Source organism: Lipophrys pholis (assembly GCF_963383615.2).
Source record: "Lipophrys pholis genome assembly, chromosome: 18".
Lineage (NCBI taxonomy): Eukaryota > Metazoa > Chordata > Actinopteri > Blenniiformes > Blenniidae > Lipophrys > Lipophrys pholis.
In genome coordinates, this window is record NC_137646.1 from 18169899 (window position 1) to 18192575 (window position 22677).

The window sequence follows — 22677 nt, forward strand, 5'->3', positions numbered from 1 at the left end:
CATTTGCTTGAGTTTCCTGCGACTCATTAGGGGCTCTCATGTGCTGTGTTTTCTAAAATTCCCTCCGATTCATTATTGAGGAATCTGAGCTGATTGTCCCCTCCGAATACCGACTCGTTTTGTTTATCAAGACAAATTGCCCCTTTTGAATGGTGAGACAGGCCAGAGGATATGTCAAGTGACATCATATGAGGAGCTAAGCTGAACCTCAACTCCGGCTCAATCCAACCCATCTGCTGACCTGCGATGGGCAGACTATATCTGGCAACCTAAACCTTTTTAAAAGTGACTGAGGGAGTGAGGGAGACTGACTGGCACTGATGGGACCCGGCCGGGACTGTGATGCCGTGCTGCACTGCGCCCGGGCTTCACAAGCCTGATTGATAGAGTGTGATGAGACTGTCACTGAGCAAGGAGAGCAGCAGAGAGATACGCTCGATGGAGGGAGGGAAGAGGGCTGACCAGCAGAGAGAGATAGAGAGAAATAAATTTGAGAACATGTGAAGGATGAAGTGGGGGAATGAAGTGGCTGGATGGAATGTGTTTTGGACATATGAGGGATGGGGAGGTGGTGAAGGGCTCGGGGGGGGGGGGGGGGTTCAGTGAGGTGAGTCAGATACTGAAAGGCTGATAACTTTGCTCATATGTAAGTTAGGTTTGGCCGATACACATTCATTCATTTGATACGCTGCCTTTTTTGTCACCTGAGGAAAGACCTAAGAAATTAACTCAATTCAAAGGAACTAATAGAGAGCCTCACGATAAAAGAAAATTACAGCCACACTTCATTACCCAAAATTACTACAACGTGGTTAAAATGTGGCAGTGGTGGACAGGAAATGAAAGCAACATAATTCTGACTGGAAAGTCTGGGTTCACATCCCACTGAGGGGAAACGCAAAATGTGTGCCAAATTGAACATGTGGATCACAATCTGCTGTGGTGACTCTAAAGTAAAGCAGCAAATACATAATTCTAACTACAATGCAGCGCAGCGTTTGCATGTTCTTAACTCGTGTGCTTGGGTTTTTATTATTGTCTTCCTATAGTCCAAAAACATGTGTCTGATTTCATGTTTTGTGATGAATACTTAATCCACACACAAATGCACATATATAAAAAATTTTCTGTCCTGTTTAGTTGAATGTACTTTATATTGATCGATAACTATTTTTGGCTGCCGTATATTTTAATGCGACTGGTTTGCGTAGAAGAAGTTCTTTCACTTAGTGTGTGATGACGATGGAAGGATGAATGGGTGGATGGGGGTTACTTCAGCCACCTTATCTTAAGTGGTTTAAGTAAAAACAATGTTATTGAAACATCTATTGTAACTGTGCCTAAAAACTACATTATAGGTCCCAAATTATGCAAAATTCACTTTGTAATGGTTTTCTAACAGTAAGATGTGTCCCCATAGACTGTGTATGAGGCCCCGGAAGTGAAGAAAGCCTGTCATCTCCCTCACTTGCATGCCTCATTTTTTAGTGGATGAGTGCTCATACAGACGAATCAGAGAATGTCCCATCATGATGTCAACTGTGGAAATAACTACTCCCTCTGATAGGAGATACTTCCCCGTTGACCCTCCTACAGGTAGATGAGCTCTGCCCTCTAAAATTACGAGTGGGTGCCCTTTTATCTCCTGACAAACGGTACTGGAAAACAGACATGGAGTATGTGTAGATAGACGCATATTATTAGCATTTAAAGGTACAGACAGAGAAACCGTGTGTTCTCAGTCGAGCTCACGAGAGGGACTTTTAATACGGCTGAAATTCTGGGGCAAGGCACTTTAAATACAATGCTGTTGGACCTCTGACACCTGGAAAAAACTGTATAAGACATTTAAACAAATCTTGGAATATCCCTTGGACATATTATGATAATAATAAACATTATGCTTACATAACTAATATTCTATTTGTACAATTGGCAATTGTGGCATTTATTTTTATTTTTTTTCTGGCAGCAGCATATTTGTTTGTTTTGTCACCCAAGCCACATCAATTTTTGATGAAAGTAAAAAATGGTCACAGAATGCTTTTCCTACATTTCTCCTATTTCTGATCTCTGCTGTTTAATATTTATCCCAAACACTTGTGAAATGGATACAAGGCATATTAGCAAAGAGATTTAGCTCTGACCCGTCAAGAATGTTAAAAGTAATATATATTTGATAAAGACGTGGGAACGGTGCAGATTATTCAGCCAGAGCTGCTTTGATTCCCAAAGCTTTATTCTTGCCCCGTAATATGCCGTCTCTGGGAACATCACAAATAGTTTCTTGGCATGTTTATCAGCTTATCAGCACCTGCTTTGACCACAATATTGGATCTCGTGGACACATGGTATCCTGGCAGTGAATGGACCACTGGCTGAGTTAAAGCCCTGTTCTGGGAATTCCACAGTTAGTGATTTGAGACTCAATAAAGGCACCATGTTTTACTTTTATCCTTGCCTGAGGAAAGAAGGCTGACTCACCAGAACGCCAAAGTTATTATTAGTGCCTCGCATGTGTGGAGAAAAGCTATGTGTGTGTGTGTGTGTCTCTGTGTGTGCATATCAGTTTGTGAAAGACAGAAAGAGAGGCCGAGTTTTAGCGGCGGTGGTATGAGCATGCAGGAGAAGCATGAGGAGCTCTTATCTGCCGCCTGCCAAGCCCTGACCAGGGCCCTGACTCCTCGTGCTCCCACCACCACCCCCCCCCCCCCCTCCCCTCTCCAGCAGGGCTTCCCGCTAGTCTGCTATAGGCAAGGCGGCCAGGTGAAATGAGCAATTCCCATTCAGGGACAGGAGTGCCGCACAGACTCACCATGTGAAATGGCTGCTCACTTTGGCAGATCAATGCACTCTTTTCCCCTCATGCGCTGCTACTGAGTGATAGCCAGTGTGGGGGGAAAAAAAAGAAGAAGAGGGGGGAAATGGTTATGGGAAGAGAGAGAGGGGGAGGAGAGAGAGGCCGTTTTCTATGTATGTTTGTGCATGTGTGTGTGTGTGTGTTAGCAGGGCATTTAATGATATTTGCCATGGCTGCTCTGAGTGAGTGCTGTTGGAGGAAAATGGGAGATGCTTTGCATAAACTCAAAAGACATGCAATATTGCTGTTCGTCTTTGGAAGAAAGAGTGCCGCTCCCAGTCCCACCGGATATGAGAATATTCACCCGCTCAACTGGAAATTTTGCCAATATGAATGATATTAGCAATAATCATATTAGAATGCTTAGCGGTGCCAAAATGACTTCCACACTTCTGCATTGATGGGATTCATATGTCAGACATTTTATAGCACAAGGTATTCTGGACATAGATTCAAAGCTGTGACATGGCACATGCCTAATGTAGACTCATTTTCAGCCAGATTATCACACCGAGTCAATAACCGGTGGGTCCCCTTTTTTATATATATCTATAGGTTATTTTGCATAATGTGCCTTTGTTCTTAGTTAGTGCTAATTTATCTCCATTATGGCAAAAATGTATTGAAATATGTGTTGGTTTTTTTTGTTTTTAATGGGTGCTGTGAGATTAGAAAAAATAATTGAAGAAAATCATTCATGTCTTATATTTCAAGTGGAAGGAGACCTCTAACATACAATATACAATTTACATTTTATAGGTGAGGCAGAGTGACTGTCAAAGAGCCAAGTTACTCTCCTATAATGTCTACAAAATGTTATTGCCATAAATGTAAATTATTCACAATACATAAAGTGAAACATGTCAGGATATATGATTTCAACAATGGCGCTTGAGATCAATCATTTTATTATTCACCTATTTAAAATTTTAAATATCAGTCACAAATCTCCCATTATGTTTGATTAATACTGCAGCTCTCATTCATCACAAAGTGATATACGAGTTAATGTTATCTAATTCCTCATTTCATAAATGTTTAAAGGGTTGACTTAGTGGTACTTCAGGTTTTGGTGGCTTCTTACTTACTTGTTACCACAAAGTGTCTGTACAGCTTATGGAGTTCTATCTTCTTGACTACTTCAAACTCAGGGTTTTGGGGGGCTGAATCCAGTCCCAGCTGACAAAATTCACGAGTATTTGGGGGGTGACCAGTTCAAATAGTAGACGATTGGCCACACATTTCCTCCTCAGGGTTAATTAGGACGCAGCAATCAGAATCAACTCACTCCCTCCTGTGAATCACATTTATTAGCTACATTAGCATGAGCTTACTGTATCCACACTGGCTCTAAATTAAGTTTTTGTATTTTAAGTGAAGAAAAGAATGGTTTAATGAATCGCCAATGAACGCAGATCACACTTCGAACCGCGTAGCACAAGCACTTGACCTGACTTTTATTCAGTGCCAAATTATAAGAACAACCGTTTTACAGCCGTGTTGTAATTGCAGCCAGAGTCTTAATCATTTGGTCGAACACACTCCAATGTTTTGCAGTTTTACGGTTTGGTTTTACAAGCTCCTCAAACACCCCCTGGTGAATTCAAACAGAATGTTTCTTGACTCATAAGCGGCTGAAAAAAATGAATCGCTCATCTTGACATTTTTCCGCTGCTTCAAACAGAAATATAGACCACGGCTTTAGACGCTAACCTAATATTCAAGGATATATAGTTCAGTGACAAATGCTGCAGAGAAATTGATTGAGCCTTTATTGCTACAGTGCAGGGAGCTCCCTTATTGCTAAACTGTGTGGCTACAATTCAAATTCTTATAAACTGTTTATTTTGCGATTCTATTTGTTTTAAAAGGTAATCTATCATCCGACTGCCTTAGCCCGGTGCTTCTTCTCTTCCTACTGTATCAGGTCTCTCAACATCAATAAAGCCTGAGCTGAAAATATACTCAGGCCTATGCAGACATGACAGCAATAAAGTGCACTTGATTATATGGTTGAAAGTCAGGACGAGGAGACAGCAGAGCGCTGGATAAGAAAATAGAAAAGCACATAGCCTCTCGGCTTTGATCGCAGAGAGCATCTTGAAGTTAGAAAGTCCCTTTTGTGCGCGGGTATTTTGCAGAGGCAGGTGCAGGAAGGTGGAATCTTGGTCATCAGCTGTCAAAGCGGTAATGAACAGTGTTTACTAGTAATACCATGCGCTGCCACAATTCAGGGTGTGAAATGTCAAAGTGTCCATTTTCGCCAAGCTCGTCCGGAGCTCCACTGTCAGGGCTTCGGCTCAAAACAATAGGAAAAGAGAGGCAAGACAGCAACATGGAACTTTCTCCGTTTCGCCCATTACAGTCAGGCAGCGAGCGTGAGGGAGCGGTAGAATGTCAAGCCTGGAAAAATAGAGATGCTCGGAAAGGGGGAGAAAAAGTGGGTTTCAAATGGATTCCATTTGGCAGACACATAATGATAGCTATTAACCAAAACCGAGGGAAGGAGAGCTGGAGAGCCTGGGAGAGACGCACAAAGACAGGGAAAGACAGACAGCGGTTGCAGGACAGACAGGCACAGAGAGACACCTGCTGTTGCATCACCTGCTGTAATAATAGTGTTGACATTCAAATGGAAAGCTACGACAATGGCAGCTCGCTGAGGCAGCACCCGGTATTCAGGCAAAGAGAACACATCAGGAAATATTAGCAAGCGTCAGGACTTTCCATTGCACACACTGAATACCACTTGACCCTTTGCCATCCCACAAGTGCTTATGTATTGCGAGCGACTGTGTGTGTGTGTGTGTGTGTGTGTGCGAAATGAGGAGATTCTCCACCTTAGTCATTTGTATTCCTCACCAACTGAATACTGTATCTTTATTTACACTTTATGCGAGTCCATGTATGTTGTCTACCGGAGGGAATTATCTCCTTTCTGGCTTAAAGACATTAATTAAAAATCCACTGTAATGTATAGGGTTTGTTTTCTTTGATTGGCATTCCAATTCCGCACACACTTTTAGCTTTTTAATTCACACTGTCGTGCTATCTGGAATGCTCAGGTTAAACCTAATTCAAATAACGGAATGGATCATTAGTTGGCAAAATCGGTCTTGACTTTTCTCTTTCATTCACCCCATATTCCCCAAAAGGGCCTATCAATCAACATTTGATTCAACTGGTATTACATTCACCTTTGCACATATTTTATTCCCTTTAAAGTACACAGCGGTCTTTTGTATCCGCGTAGACCTGCGGTGACTGGAGCAGAAACTTTTCATGTTTGAACTCGGTGGGGTTTGAAGGACTGCAGATATCAGCAGATCTTTGCTGACGCGGGGGTCAATACCTATTATGGTAAAAGCAATAGTCAATACAGCGCTCTCACATTACTCGCCTCAGATGTGGTTTCTTTGAAAAGCGACGACCCTTTATACCGCACTGTGATGATGAATCTGATGGTTTAACTGGACTGTAATTGTTTGTTTTCTCAGACACATTTTTTTTTCCCTCCACAGAGTGATAATAGGGATGGCCTTCAAGAGAGGGAAGCTTTCAAAATTGACGATGCATAGAGTTAACTCTGTCATGGCAGCTTATCTGAAGCTCAGATTAACTGGTTATTTGCCACTGAGCTCAGGCCAAACTGCTTAAAAACCCAGAGTCATCACCTTGCTTTTTTCTTCATCTTTCGCTAATTTTGCCCATTTGAATTCACCAACATTGATATTAATGGCCGATACAAATCACTTTGATTGGCCATCAACCTGCACTTTATGAAGCGTTTGAAGAAAGGATTTTCCATAACCGAACTGCTCCTCACTATAAAAGCTGCAAAACATTAACTGTGAAATGTTAGTTGTCACAACTTTCATAATCATTCCATATTCAAGTTAAATTCTAAAGATCTGATATTCTCAACAAAAAAAAAAAATTATACATCATGTAATACAACAAAATCATAACGCAAGTTGTTTTCCAATTTTTTGGTTTATGAGGTTGTCAAACTTGGAAGATCAACTGTTAAAGTAGGCTGTTCAGAGGGACTCTGAGAAGTTAATGTGTCTGTTAAAATTAAACATATTGCAGTTAAAGTAAAGAGGTTGTGTTAGACTCGCCTATGTAGATTGCAAAAGCCGGTACTGCTTTCCCAGTTCACGGCTCTATAAATGCATCATTAGGGCCCATTTCTTACTACTAATGCCTGCTGCTTCACAATGAAGCCAGGGGAGTCTCCAGCCATTATGACCAATAGTGTACTGGATTTATTTTATTTTTTTCCCAGTTTTCACCACAAGCCACATATGTTAACCTTTAAATGATAAAACAGTTCATCAAGCTGTATATTTAAGTTTGAAATACATAAAGAATTACAGCTTATGTTGCATTTGTAGCTATTGTAGCTGTTTTTACAGTTTTAAAGTTTAGATAATAGATTTAGCCATTTGTCATTTTGACCTTTTACCCATTTCTCCTCGTTTTTCCTTTTGACCTTTTCTAGTGGTTCAAGCCATTTTAGTTACGTAAGGCATTTCAAATTCACCTTGTCCAGCTGTTTCTTGCATGTGTAGCTCTTACAGTTGTTTTGTATGCTCTTTAGCTGTTTCTGAGCTTTTCTAAGCAGTTTTAACCTTTTTTGAAGCCATGCTGTAGTCCTGTAGTCCCATGGGTTAGAATAAGTTTGAAAATGATGTGCAATTAAAATGAATACAAGTTAACAATGTATATCTACATAGAATTATTGAAACTCTTCGGAAACCAATAGAGAGGCTAATAAGCAAAGTTGTAGATCCTCGTCCCAACTTAAACCAATTAGTTTCAGTTGTTATTTAAAAGTGACTATAACCATTAGTAGGGGCAGATTATGGACGTAAATGTGTGTTACAGGCCAAAAATACAATAAAAAGTGCTCAAAAAAGTAAAATCTTTGCCATACTTTCAGAAAATGTATATGAAAGATAAGAAGAAAAGAAGATCTGAAACAATTCAGAAGAATAGAGGACGACAGACGAGCATGAGCAACTTTTAAAGAATTCTTCACGGGAAACGAGATTTGGAAAGTGACAGAATTCCTGATATCCTTACACACAGCATTCCGTGTGTATGCAAATGTCCTGTCCAGACCACAAATACACAAAAGAAAAAGTGGGCTAAATAAAATGGAGGAGGAAGCTGTGAAATATAATTCCGACTGCCTATAACGACTACAGTATCAGCCGTCTTGGATCTGTACTTCTTCATTCGGATGTTCTCATTTGTATCCACACCTGTGTCATTCACAGCCTTACGTCTTAACCTAATTTCATGGTCTGCAGGTTTGGATGGATGGCTCTGCTGCAACTTTTGCACTGAGGGGAGGAGAGAGAGTGCTCTCTGTGTGTGTGTGTGTGTGTGTGTGTGTGTGTGTGTGTGTGTGTGTGTGTGTGTGTGTGTGTGTGTGTGTGTGTGTGTGTGTGTGTGTGTGTGTGTGTGTGTGTGTGTGTGTGTGCACTCACAAAATAACAGTTGTGGAAGAGAAAAGAGAGAGAAAGGTGCAGAGGGAGAGAGAGAGAGGGTGATGATGCTCCGCCACAATAGCACAAAGAATTGTGGGCACTGCCAGATATTAACCTTTTAACCTTGTACATTTTCGTTTAACAAAAATACATTAAGCTCCTCTGGGTAGCTGGCAGTGAATTGGGGTTTTAGAGACTTTCACTGAGCATGACTTGAATGATCAGAGGTGAACCGATTTTTGCGGTAATGCACTTCAATTACTGTAAAATCTGCACCAAAAACAGGCCTCACAATGGGTGAAGTGGTTCGCACTCTCACAAGGAGGAAAATCCTCAGTGTGAGTCTGGGCTTGGAGTTTGCATGTTCGACATGTGCTTGCAAAGGTTTTCTGCAGTCACTCCACTTTCCTCTCTCATGCCAAAGCCACGTGTTTGAAGTTGATTGGGTCTGGGTGGCACGGCGGTGTAGTGGTTCGCATTCCCGCCACACAATGAGAAGATTGTTCAAATCTGGATTTGGCAACTTTCTGTCGGCGTGAAGGTGAGTATGTGACTCGTTGTGTTGACCCTGATATCGACCCGTGACCTGTCCAAGGGGTACCGCGCCCTTACCCATAGTCAGCTGGGACCAACTCCTTGAGTTGGATAAAATAGTGTAAACTATGTATGGATGGGAGCGAAAACAATCCAGCAAGTCAGCGGTTTGATTTGAAACATGATCACCTGAAAAGAAATATAAGAGAAAATGCATTCAGGAAAAAAAATAATAACTTCATCGACATTGTAAATCGTGGACATGTTCACCTTAAAATCTCAAATAAAAAAGAGAAAGTTAACATTTGTCATGCAAGTGTAAGTCATTCTTATTAATATGGTGCGCAAATTGTTCTGATGAGCTTCAAAGGCAATAAAAAACTTACGTCACCATAATTGCTGCATATATTCTTAAGCGAAATGTCAGCGATGCCCTTTTAGTTTGCCAGAGCACCGCGTGGTGTGACGGCTTATTTAGCCAAACCAGGCATGACACCAATTACACTGGAAGGAAATCGATTCCAACAAAGCTCTCTGCTGGGACAAACAGTAAACTGATCAAAGTGACTAGATGTTTTGCTCGCGACAAGCGGCGGAATTAGTTTGTGCATTTTTAACCCGAGTAAAAACTCCAAACTCCACTTCTGAAAGCTATTAAGCATACTATCCAGCGCGGTATAAACACATGCATACAAAGATAAATAAGAAATAAAAGAGAAGCAGCAGCTGTGTTTTGCTGCTACAGTACAAGGAGAAGAAAAAAAAAGCCCCGCTCACTGCTCCATTCAAGTCAGCAGAGTTCAACCAAATGCACAAGTCAGGATAATTGCTATTTCAACCATTAATTGGTAAAGCTGGTGACATTTTATTTAAAGAAACGGCAGCTCAAAATGTGGATATGCATCCAAGGTCCGTGGTATTTTCATCAGTCACTGTTTTTTCTCTTGTATTTTCAATGTCAGTGCTCGTCCAAAAAGGAACAAGAAAATGCAACATAAAAAGGATTTAACCTTTTTAACCAAACAGCAGACAAGTAATGCCACTTGTTATCTTATCTCACTAATAACTTTTAATTTTTCCTTTTAAATATTTATTTGAGCGTCCGCCTGCATGAAGTCCTCTCAAAGCATTCCAATATTATCCTTCACAGGCGGACGGTTCTATGTGTGCCACCAAGAGCTGCAACTTCCCCCAACAGTAATTTTGCCCTTTTAAATTCATGTACACACTCTGTGAGAAAAGGAAAAAAAAAAAAAAAGAACTTCAACTTTCATATTAATTAAAAGGTTACCTTTGTCTGGCGACCACCGTGGCTGCTTTTAATCTTCTCTTACCTTGCTTTTTGAGGCTTTTAATTTTCTGTGTTGTCATTAGACACGTGGATTTTGTGAAGTTCAAATGGAATTGGGGGGGGGGGGGGGGGGGGGGGTAAAAGTGAGCAGCACAGTTTGCACTAAGCTCATTTTTAATTACTGTCGTATCTCACTCGTGTTCCATTGGTACAGTCCTCACTGACATGTACAGTACGGCGGAAGATATTAAAATCATAATGAATATGCTAATGATCCTTTTTTTACATTCACAATCCGACAACGGTTTTCTACTCTGATAGTGAAATTGTGAAATTTTATGTAAGCCATAATGAGTACGTGTAATTACAGATATTATAATATGTGCGTTGTGTCATAATACAGTCGTCCATTGTGTTGAATGAAGCCGCAGATCGACAGTATTACTGTAATCAGTAAACCGTAACTTTAACTCCGCGTGCCAAGTGCTGGGGATTGTTGGTGCGCAGTTCACGTTCAGTCCTCTCTTTATCAGTCTTCATTCTCTGATTCTAGTCCCTCAAAGAGCGATCCCTCGAATGTCAGGACCGCGCAGACCATTACCTAGAGTCTGCTGTGACTGTCAAGCTTGGCGTACCGTGAAAGCCATAGGAGGAATGTCCGGGATTTACGTCATCGCACGTCAGCGTGGTCACGTCCATTCCTTGAGGAGACACTACGAACGGCTGCCAATATGTCTGAGTCAGTCGTGGCAATGAACGGAGTCGCAGAACTACAGTATGGGGGGGGGGGGAGAGACGTTGTCCAATCTTCAGGACATTCAGAGTTAAATCACAAAGTGTAAATTTTCAGAATGTGGTCAACAACATTAGAAATTATCAGTTTTTGTTTTTTTTGTTTGTTTTTTTAATTCAATCATTTGAATTTGAGGTAAGAACGGGGCGGAAGCGCGTCTCTCTGGTACAATTACAGAAGTGTACTGCAGTCACTTAGCCTGCTAATACACGGTGTGATATTAATTACTGTTTGTAAACAATGCACTTTGCAGAGATTATTCCATGCACTCGGCGTCCTCCGTTTGTGTTCGGTAATTCTCACAAGTGATTAAGTGGTGCAGCTAGGACAGCTGTTCAAGATGAGTTCATTGGCATGTTTAATTAATTGCACTTGAGATAATTATTCAATCATTACTTTGATTAATTTTCGGCGTCCCAGATAATGCATCAAACGTCTGCTTGATGTCAATAGCTTTTTTCCGAGCCCGCGATGAACGAGGCTAACCATTTTTGGAAGCTTGATTTAGGGGCTTGATTCAGCTTTGAGGAGAAAATAATGCCGGTGTCAGGGAGGCCATGGCGGGGATTCATTATTCTCTCCGCATGGACGATCTGAACAATGCTAATGTTCGCGCCACGAAGTGTCGTCCTAACACCGAACACCTGTCAGGCCTACAATTTCGCATTTTTAAATTTTTTTCCCCCTCTTCTTTGTGTTCTCAAATGCATCGACAACACCCTGCCGCTGTTCGCTTCAACATTCGGAGTCAATCCACTCGGCTTTGTGTTTGAAACATGCTTATTCCTCACCCCCTCAGATATGCAGGGTAGTGGCAACATCCAACTGAAGGAAAGCCAGGCAAATCGTTTGTGAGAGATCTTGTCAAACAGATTAATTCCCACCCCGGGCCTTGGGCTTCTGGACCGTTTTTCTGTCATGCTGCTTTGCCAGGCTCCCTCTTGATAATACCCCAAAGATAAAATTAATTGTGCAGGGAGATGTGGGATGGGGAGTAGCTAAAAGGACCTTGAGCAACACATGAAGCTCTCTTTTTCTCTCCGCTCCTCTGCATGTGAAAACACAGACACAATCAAACCGTCAGAAGCATGACACATTGCACTGATGATCACTAACTTTGTTGGGAAGTTTCTGGAAGTGAGGGGTTCTGAGAAAGATGTGGAGAGACAGAACCAAGCCTCATGAAATATCCCCGTCTGAGAAAGTCTGCGCTCAAATCACCATCAAAGTGCAATCCCTCACTTCATCAGCAGTTTATGAAGGAGGGCAGCGCACCAATGTTTGTCTCATGCAAATCTGGGAACGCACTTCTCTCCGACGCTGACATTCAGACTTCAAACCGAATGTAGGCGACAGTGGTGTGAAACTGCTCGATAAAATAAGTCTGCAGAAGAATTAAAAGACAACAACAATGATGCCATGAGGCTGTGCACAGGTCTGTGAATGGTTTGTGTTCAATAGTAATGTCAGTATTCCTGAAATGCTCACATTTGGGACAGTAATTTCTGCATGTATTCTGTCAAAAACAGTAAATTATTAGGGTGACACCAGCTAAATAGTAAAAGGATCACAAAAAAACTAAATGAAGAATATCCCTTTCACTCCTATCCTGAGGGCACTGTCAGGATTAAGTGTGCCTGCTTTTTGTAACCATAACTCATTGACCATTTGTGAAAGACTCCAAAACTACACAGCAGAGAAATACAGCTTTGTGAGTTTCAGCCAAAAACACACAGTGATATTGAAGAATTGCCCATTATTGTAAGTTGAACTTATCCTGGAAAAGGGGACAGAAGCGGAAAATAATTAACATTAATCATCTCCAAAATCAACCTCACATGGGCCTAAATGCCGACCGAACCGCCCACAAAAATACCTACTGCATCATAGTGCTCCAGAGAAAGTCAGAGGACAGTCAAAGTCATGGCAAATCAATTTGAGCAATTCAGCCAAAATTCATTTAAAAGTCCACTTTGAGCTGCTGAGATACGGTATCCACAGTCAAATCCTGATTGGAATACAGCCACTTTGGCGTTGCTCGACAGGATTGCACCACAATGTAGTCACACTTGAAATGAAGCAGACCTTTCCCACCACCCTCCGTCACAGCACACAGCCCGCAACATTAGTGCACGAGTGCTAATCCCTGCTGTGACAATACGGAGGCACACAGTGTCTCAGTCTTTCATCACCACTGCCCTTCAAATGCTACCAAAAGGCCCATTTAACCAAGAAATATTCCACGGAGGGCAAAGCCAAAGAGCAGGTAGACTGTGGCAGCTTTGGCAACTTTAGTTTGTTCTTCATTTTTTCTTTTTTAAATAGCCCCTTGGCACTTGACTTGCCCCCGTCACCTCGACTGGCAGATGGTGCAAATGAGCCTTTATTTCTGCCACTGCGAGAGAGTGTGGACAGGCAGCCAAAGCGCAATCACTAGAGATTTTCTGTTTGCACGGTTTGATGACTGAAACAAAAGTGTTGCCTTTAGTACTGTCATAGTCGCAGCACATCAGCGATCGCTTCAGAGGTGCTGAATCTGTTACTACGAGTGCTTAAATCAGAGTTTTGTCTGCTGCCAGCTGTTTTTTTTTTTTTTTTTTTTTATCCTGTGACAAATGCAAAAAACTGGAGTGACTTGCAGCTATTTTTAAATATATTTTTTAGTTGCACATACTGCCATGTCGGCGCTGTCAAGAGTTGTAGTACTGTATGAATAAGCGATGAGATCACTGGATTGTTTGTTGAGCGTTCTGTTCTTTTCGTGCAAGAATTTGCTCTGTAGCCCAAGTGAACTCGAAGAATGTGTCTATGCGTACAACAAATACAGTTCTTGTGTTAGGCGCTTCCCGGGACATGCGTTTTGGATCTCATTTTAGGGGAGCGTTTCACACACGCTTACGCGTTCTCGATGCGCGTACAAAGTGGCGCACAAACCCTGCTCCAATGCTCCCAGGCCCCCGAGCAGCCTGCATCCAACAGTTTTGATCTTAAGTAGTCAAACGCTGTCACAGTGTGACATCATCAGCTGGGCTGGCAGTGTCCCAGTGGTGTCCTCCTTCAGAGCCAGAGATATCCTTCAACACAGCTCATTCTGTGACGCCGCAGTGTCACTCAGGGGCCCAGACAGGCAGTGCAGCGGGGATGACAGCCCTCCAAATGAGAACTCTGGAGCAGGTAGAAAGTATCGACAGGAGCCCGGGGAGCAATTATGAGCGAGCCCCCGGGGGGGGGGGGGGTTGCTCCATGGATGCTACGGCTTGTTTAAGTCTATTAAAAACAAAACGCGACCCCTGTTAGGGGATAGCCATGCTTGCTCGTTAGCTAGTCGCAAAAGTTTTAAGCTCAACCGGTGACACATTAATCATGAAAAACTCCAAGGGGTTGTCAAAATGAAGAGTTTAGCTTTGAAGCGACTGGAACCATTTGGATTTTCTGTCAGCAGAATCTTGTCATTCGTCATCTGCGAAACTGTAAATTTGGTGACGCGATTAACAAGCTGACCTTTTGTAAGCTTTTTTTCCCCCACTCTTCAGCACTTGTATTTTTAAGCCCGTAAAATCCAGCAGGAATAAATTCAATAGCTACCTTTGACACTCAGCACATCACTCTCCATAAAATACCTTCAAATAATCAAGGCAGACAGATAATGGCTGGGAATAGGATGCGGCTTGCTGCCCTGTGACAGACATTTCCAATTAAAAAGGGTAAATAACTTGAGATTCATCTATTTCACCCTGTCCTGAGATTTATCAGTCTATCGTGCTTTAAATCCGTTCACCCCTGAAATGGTAATATCGCAGATTTGGATTTCCCAGGCAAAGAAAAATGTCATGTAGTTCCAGTATCCACTGCTATTTAAATGTGCCTACCCTCTCTGCCTCAGAGCTTTCATAGGCCAACTGAAGCATAGGTGGAAGCCGGTGATATAGTACTATATCTGTGTATGAGTATACCAACATCATATTAACAGTATCTTGTGCCGAGCTTGTCAGACTTAGTGATTTGACTGTACATCAGCAAAATGCCATGGCTGACTAACTGTATATTTCTCAAGTGCCTTTTTCAATCAGACCAACTTTTAACCACCGGAGACTTTGCATCATGTTTACCATGAGCTCCAATTATCCACAGGTTAAACAAATAGGCACGTAATATTTCAAATTTTGACCAAGTTACTAAAGATTAGTCATTGAGTACGGCTACGAGTACCTTTAGTTAGAGACTGTGTTGCTGTTTATTTGGGTAATTAACTCTTGTTAATGTCGTTGTCTCGCATGCTACATAGTGTAATAAAATCCGGGCAGGTCTTATTAAGGTAAAACCAATCCTTTTTAGGTATCACAATAATGCATCACAAGTAATGTTTTTTTGTTGTTGTTTTTTTTTTTTTGTTTACCAATATTGAGGCTAAAGTTGGACATCTTTCAAGAGTCACATCCAAGAGAGCAGCTCTGAGGATCTGCTATTGTAAAGAGCCAATTAAAACTTAAGCAACTGTAACTTCCTTTTCTAATTTCACAATATTAATCAGTGACAAATACGATACTGCAAAAAATATAGGTCTGTATATTGAGGTATGGTGTAGATATAACAATTAGCACAGCAACGCAACAATATATTGACATTTTTGATTGCTCCATTCTATTTAAAAAAATATATTTACTGTATATGATTAAGCAGGGCAGCAAAGTTGTGATTATCAGCATTGGCGAATAAACATGTTGTGGTCATGCTCTGCAAATGCTGAAAGATTTTTTGTGGCTGCTTGTTCAAACAGACTGAAGTGATCTACTGCATTATGATGCTTAGTGTCCTCCCATAGTCATTATATCACATTTATTATTATTTTTAAAATACCTACAGAAATGATTTTTTACAAATCCAACTTATGCATGGCCCAAACATGACCTAAATGTGGCACAGCTGGATGCACAGATGAATGCTGTGACTGTGATGAATAGCTCGCCTTTGGCCCAAAGCTTGCCCACGTTCTAATAACAGGAGGTCACTCCCAGGTCCAAATTACCTCGTGTATGCGTCCCAATAACTGAGCCAAAACTGGACCTCTGGTGCCTGAATACAAGCGAGCGACATTTAGCAGTAATCAGCTCAACTTGGCGTGCTACCTGGGTTACCGCAGATTGATTCTAACATCGCCTTTCCCTCGATTAACTTCAGCCAACATTAGCAAAACGACACATCATGACAGTGGGGACCGTCCATGGGAGGGGAAAAAAAAAAGTCACATTTTTGGTAAATAAAGTGACATGACTCATTAATGTGATAAATGGTTGAACAACCCCCCCCCCCCAGTCCTCAGCGTCAAGACACGCCCTCCCCCCCACAGTCTCCCAAGCCCCCCCCCCCGGCGTCCCTCTCGTGGGCCATTCCGGGTGACAGCAGAACACTTAAACGTGTGCCTGTAAGTGCTGAGGCAAGCAGGTCTGCCAGCCAAATGGTTGCTCTTTTCAGCTGTTGAAGCTCCCAAGGACCCATTTCACTGTTAACATCAAACCACTAAATTCACCCCATACGCAGTCAGCGGGAGTATAGGGAGATTGGTGTGTGTGTGTGTGTGTGTGTGTGTGTGTGTGTGTGTGTGTGTGTGTGTGTGTGTGTGTGTGTGTGTGTGTGTGTGTGTGTGTGTGTGTGTGTGTGTGTGTGTGTGTGTGTGTGTGTGTGTGTGTGTGTGTTTATGTGTGTGTGTGTGAGGGCTCCGTTTCAGATACATAGCATATAACTTGCCCATCTTGGTTTTAATTTGATCATTTGAACTAAAAATAGTCATGCCTTTTGAGTTTTTTTGTTGTTTTTTCTTTTTTTTTTTGCAAAAGAAGGGATGTGTAAAAAAAAAAAAAAAGTGGAAAACTTGACCTTCCCATCAGAGCCTGTGATGTTTGCCCAAAGTGAAAATGATGGCATGTGTGTGTTTGAAAGGAATTATAAATGTTCTTCAGGCCATGAAGCAGTCGGTTTTATGTTCTGGTTCCGTGAGCAAAAGGTAATCTTGATGTACACACAAATGTCTTCAGGGTTCAGACTTTGTATTATTCCAGGCCACCTCAAGCAATTACAGTCTTCAGCTGTTTCTTTCACTACACTGCGTACATTTGGTGTTTGAATACAACTCCAGCATCTGATGCATGCCACCTTGGGGTACAGAACTGCTAACTGTCCACAATTATCTTCCATCTTATGCGAGCAAATGGTCCATGATGTCTTACGTGCGTCATATAAAAAAGATTGGAATGCTGCATAACAATTCCCAGACAAATCATGTGTTTGGAATTGCACAATGAAAGTGTGCTCTTTTGTAACTGTTGTGCATGCTTGTGCTTCTGGCTACACTTTTGTGCGGCGCCAAACATTCACAGGTCCCCAAAAAAACAAAAACTTGATACAGAACATAATGTCTAACTATGGCGGCGCCATACTGGGTAGCGCACCACTTAAGTACTAATTACTCACATTTATGTCCGCAGCCGGAGCGTTCCGAAGAATCTATTGTAAGAACTCCACCAAAACTTACAAACGGTTTATCACAATGTGGCTGGACTGGACGGTGAAGTGAGAACACAGCTGCTGCAACTGCTGTTTGTAGAAGCAGTGTTAAGTAAGGACGAAAAAAAACTAATATGGTCTTTAGAAGGAAGATGAATGTGACCAAGAAACCCCCAAAAAAAGGAAATGTCTTTCAATGCTGAAGCTAAGATGTGAGTTCTTGCAGCTGGAGAGAAAATGGCATGGCAGGTACATAGAGGATGTTTGACTTTTCAACTTTCATTACTGCGAGCTCTGTAATCTTGATCTTCAAGGAAAGCAAAGATCGCAGGTGGAGGACATCGTGTTTGAACTTGCTGGGAACAGTATGAACGTACAGCTACACCACCAGCTCTGATTCTCTTGGATGCTGTAACTTTATGAAATTCAAACATACGCATTTGTATGTTTTTCATGCGTCTTTTTGAAATCAATTTTGAAATCAATCTTCCACGTATGAAGCGAGCAGTTTTGTTTTATTAGAGCTTTGTGTTAGGGTGGTCATTGTAAAACAAAAAAAAAATTATGACTGATTTAATGAACTGTGGGTTTTTGAATAGGATACCCGACAAACATTCCGACTGATGACAATATTATGTGAAATGCCGCTGCACTTATTAATAACCAGCATGTGACATTGCATGTGCTGCTTTTTAATTAGTGAATAAAATGAAACACAGGCCCAACCTCTCAATCAGGACACACTTAATTCCACATTGCAAAACCTCATGCAGTTGACTTCTCTACTTTGTTTTTCAACAAAAATGCATGTTTTTATTGGAACCTGTCAATGTGTGTTTGTGTGTCTCTCTTTTTTTTTTGTGGACTCATACCTTAAATGCTGTGAAGTTGAAGAAGAAAAAAAGTTCCAGCACCAGTCAGATGCTTCGCTTGAAGGGCCGGCTGTTTTTTTGGCGAGCACCCTACTCACCCGTGTACACGACATGAATAGAGCTGAAAGCAAATGTGTCCCTCCTTATGGTGGGTCAGACTACAAGGCAGCCCAGATTTCTTCTTCTTTTTTTCTTTTTTTTCTTTCCCCAGAAAGTATATTACATGTCTCCAAATCAAAAGCTGAATTTCAACACAGTGACATATGAAGCCTTTGCCTCAAGGGCCTGATTTCCTCGTTCTCTGGTGTTTTAACAATGAGGCTGTACTTGACAGTCCGACTGAAGCAGTCATGTTTAAGTGGCCCTCGAGTTCGGCCTGTTTTGTGTAACAGAGTTAAAAGCACCACAGAGCATCAGTTCTGGAAAACGGGGATGTGCGCCTCATAAATGACTGTCAGACAGAAGCAGGAACATGAATCAAAGCCTACTTTAGTTAATGTGTCCATCACCCCAGAACAAGATGTAATTAAATATACATTAATGCCTCCTAAAGGCGCACACTACTCTTAGTTTTTTTTTTTTTTTTTTTTCAGATTCACTTAAAGATTTTATAGTATATACTTGCAGCATTGAACTGTAAAACAGGAGCCCCGAACATGTTCAGTTTGAGGCTTCTTTATCCACACTTCTGTCCGCGCACACGTTACAGTATGTTCTGCATTACTTTAAACTTCTGTGTACATGTGGCTTGTTTTTTGGCTTTTGTGTTTATTTGTCATCGCTGGCGTTTTGTGTTTTGTCCATTATATTTGTGTGATGACTTTTGCATTTCTGTTCTGGCTTTGGTATTCATGTGATGGCTCATGTATTGTTGATATGAATGTTGGATTCTTGTTGCAGCTTTTGTATTTGTGTTGTGGCTTTTGTATTTGTGGCTCTTGCATTTGTGGGATAGCATTCGTATTCTTGTTTAAGCTTTTTATTCATCTGATAGCAATAGCTTTTGTGTGACACGTTTGTGTTGTGACTTTGTGTTGCAGCTTCTGTTTTTGTATAGAGATGCCCGCACAACCCTTTTGGGTCACTGCAGGAACAAAAAAAACTATATTTGCAAATGATAAAAGTTGCGTTACTTTTGAGTTGTAGTATGGGATATTATTGTGAATACTTTAAGACTGTTAACTACAATAAGCACATTTTCTATTTCAGTCATTTTACGTGCATTTCTAGCTCTTTAATAATCAATCTGGTCAAAGTCCTAAAGAGAGTGCTGCTTGTTGCACTCTTTAAGTAAAACTCTGAAATCCAGCTCTGGTTTTCTAGCTCCTAGTAAGAGTTTGCCACATCTCAGCTGGTAGCTCAGCTAACTGAAGTGCTTAGGCTCTCAGGTTTGACGGGAGCCTCTTTGCAAATGTGAGCTCTTTTCATCGATGGTCAATTGGATTAAGATGGGGACCCTTAGCATGGCACTTTGGAACAGTCCAATATTTTCGTCTTATGCAGTCTTGAGTGCTTTCAGATTCATATTTTTGGGTCATTATCCTGTTGAATGAGCCCTGACCTGCGACTGAGACGGAGCACTCGACCACTGGACAGCATGTTTCACCCCAGCATACCCTGATAATCTTCTGATTTCATTGTGCCCTGCACGGATTCAAATGTGTCCTGTGCCAAATGCAGCAAAACAACCCCATTGCACTACTAAGCCTCCTCCGTGCTTCACAGTGGGATGGAGTATTTTCTTTTGAAAGGTTACATTTTTTAGCTGTGAACCCAGAGCTGATGTGACTTACCAAAAAGCTCTCATTTTGTGTCATTCTCCCAGAAACATTGTGGCTCGGAGCCCACTTTCACTCACGGAGCAACATATGGTGCAGCCAGACACCATTGTGTCTTCATCTTCAAAGTCAGCATGGATCTGTTTTGAAGTAGTTTCCTTTTTTTTTCCCCCCAGTTGTGGGCCTTTCATTTTTTATTTTTTTTTCTCCTCCGGCCACATCCACCTCTACCTAAAGATGGTGTTGTTGTCTTTACCTTAACCATGTTTGCCAATGATATTCTTCCTTATCTTTTCCGACAAGCCTCTTGTCTGTGTTCAGTGCAGCGCACATGATGATAACAGAGTAATGAATACTCTTAACAAAAGTGCTGAACAGCTGATGATAAGGTTCAAGACACTTGCGATGCTAATTGAAGACAACAGTCTGCTCGAAATGTCACTACAGTTCAATTATTTATCACAACTTCTATGTAATATCAATAATTTCATCCAGGTTTCAAAACAGTAATCCAGATTTTTTTTCTCCACTCTTTTCCTTGTTAAAATCCTTGTGTGCATCACTTGTGCGCTTTTACATTTGGCGTAAATGTATCAACACCTCAAACTACATCTGCATACTATTTATTTTGTATCATTTGTACATGTTATTATCCAGTTTGTGTGTGCTGTTTGATACTTATGATCAACTTGATGCTGTAAATATGCAATATTCAGTTACAGCCAACATGGAACATTTTAATGTCAGTCAGAAAAAAGTGACACCACCCACATGATGATTTTAGCAAACTTTCCTAAGAAAACAACAACAAAACATTTATTTGGTGATCAATTCTGTTGTTAGCTGTGTTGTCCTGTTTATAAAGGCAACCTCCTGACATATCACTGAAATGCACTTTGGATTTATTTTCCAACTAATGCACTTTCTTCTGCCAAAATCATTCTTCTCCATTTTTAAGTGCGGCACATTATCATTTCCTCATAAAACCTTTGGAAATCAAATGTCGATTGGAAATGATCAGAATTATTCTCATTAAGGATTTGACTTGGTAACTCCTTTCTTTAATGGTGCATCGCTGCGTTTCTTTGCTCATTTCATCACCAACTCTTGATTATGTGACGTCACAAGGTAGAAGTGAGCACAGCTCATCCTGTATGCATTAACACACAATATACTAATGGGCTTTCCTCTTTAAAAAAACAACATTGTTGTGAAGAAAGAAGTCACCTTCATATTTATTTCTACATGTGGGGAAAGGGTTGCTTTTGAGACCTTTATGTGTTTACATATTCTTGACAGGATGAGAGTTTGGTTTAAATGATTAAGGAGGTCCGAAAATGAAAGATAAATAAATAAATACAGCTGCATTGGACAAACTCATAATCTAACTTGGAGTAGTTTGCTTAGTTTGGCTTGAACTTGAATTGGATGAAGTCAGTCAGACACCTGCACATCCTGTATTTCTGCCCCTGACAGAAAAAAGCCACCACGGACGGGGATGATCCGCTCAGAGTCTTTGCGATCGGGGACGCTATTCCCACTTCTTACTTTTGTCAATTTGCTCCTGGGAGCCCCTGAGTCCTTGTCTTCATTAAAGGAGTTCCTCATTGATCAATCACTGTCAGAGGAGCTGCTCTGTAATTGCACTGTGGCCTAATCATGACTGACGTCTCATCCCTCCCGCTTTGTCGCAGGTCTCAGGAGAGAGAATGTTCCATGACTTTCACACCTTCGACCTCAAGGTAGGGCCCGGTAATGATTGTACTCCTCTCTGCAGGGTTTATCTTCAAATGTATATGGAATTATAATTAATATTGTATTGCCTGTCCATTTATCACTGAGGACGGGAACAGTTATGTTAATGATGGATGGACATTTCGAATATATAACTGCTGCAATTACTTTTTGGGATACAATGCGAGAAGCAGCTGCATGAAATTCATTGCAGGCGATGAAACGAGCAACATCACTGTTACACACATAGCAAAATTGTAAATGCTTTTGTCACAATAAATCTACCCAAAAAGGAACAGACTTTCAAAATCCATTTGGACTTATATTTAAAAAAAACAAACAAACAAAAAATGTAACTATCATGAAACTATCATCAAAGTGAATATTGGTGTATATCTTGAAGTCTTACAGCAGGTTTTGGAAAGGGGGGGGGGGGGGGGGTCACACAGTTTTAGAAGTGATTTATTTCTATTAAGAGTAATAGATACTAATTAAAATGAGAAATCAAGCTTCAGGGCAAAACCAAAAGTACAACAGTTACATAAGTACATAAGGATTTTTCAGATATTAACCATTTAAAGTATCTAACAAGAACAATCACTACTTGTATTGCCTATGAATCCTAACAGCTATTGACAATAATGTCTTATATTGTCAAAAACAAACAAAAAACAAAGTGCAAACACCTTCAAAATTGTAGATGCTGCTGCGGTAAATGTTTTCTCTCATGTTTTTTGAGACATACTTCGTCTATCTGTTTAACTAAATTGCCTTAAAATAATGTATGGCGTCTTGAACTGTATTTTTAAATGTTAT

General features: G+C 41.0%; 1 long non-coding RNA gene across 1 annotated transcript in view; it reads left to right on the forward strand.

Moving 5' to 3' along the window:
• Positions 1-22677, forward strand: part of LOC308123997 — a 231136-nt gene that overhangs the window by 166874 nt on the left and 41585 nt on the right. Inside the window, exon 8 of the long non-coding RNA XR_013936268.1 lies at positions 21822-21869. This is a non-coding gene — a long non-coding RNA (uncharacterized lncRNA). The remainder of the gene's footprint in view (positions 1-21821; positions 21870-22677) is intronic.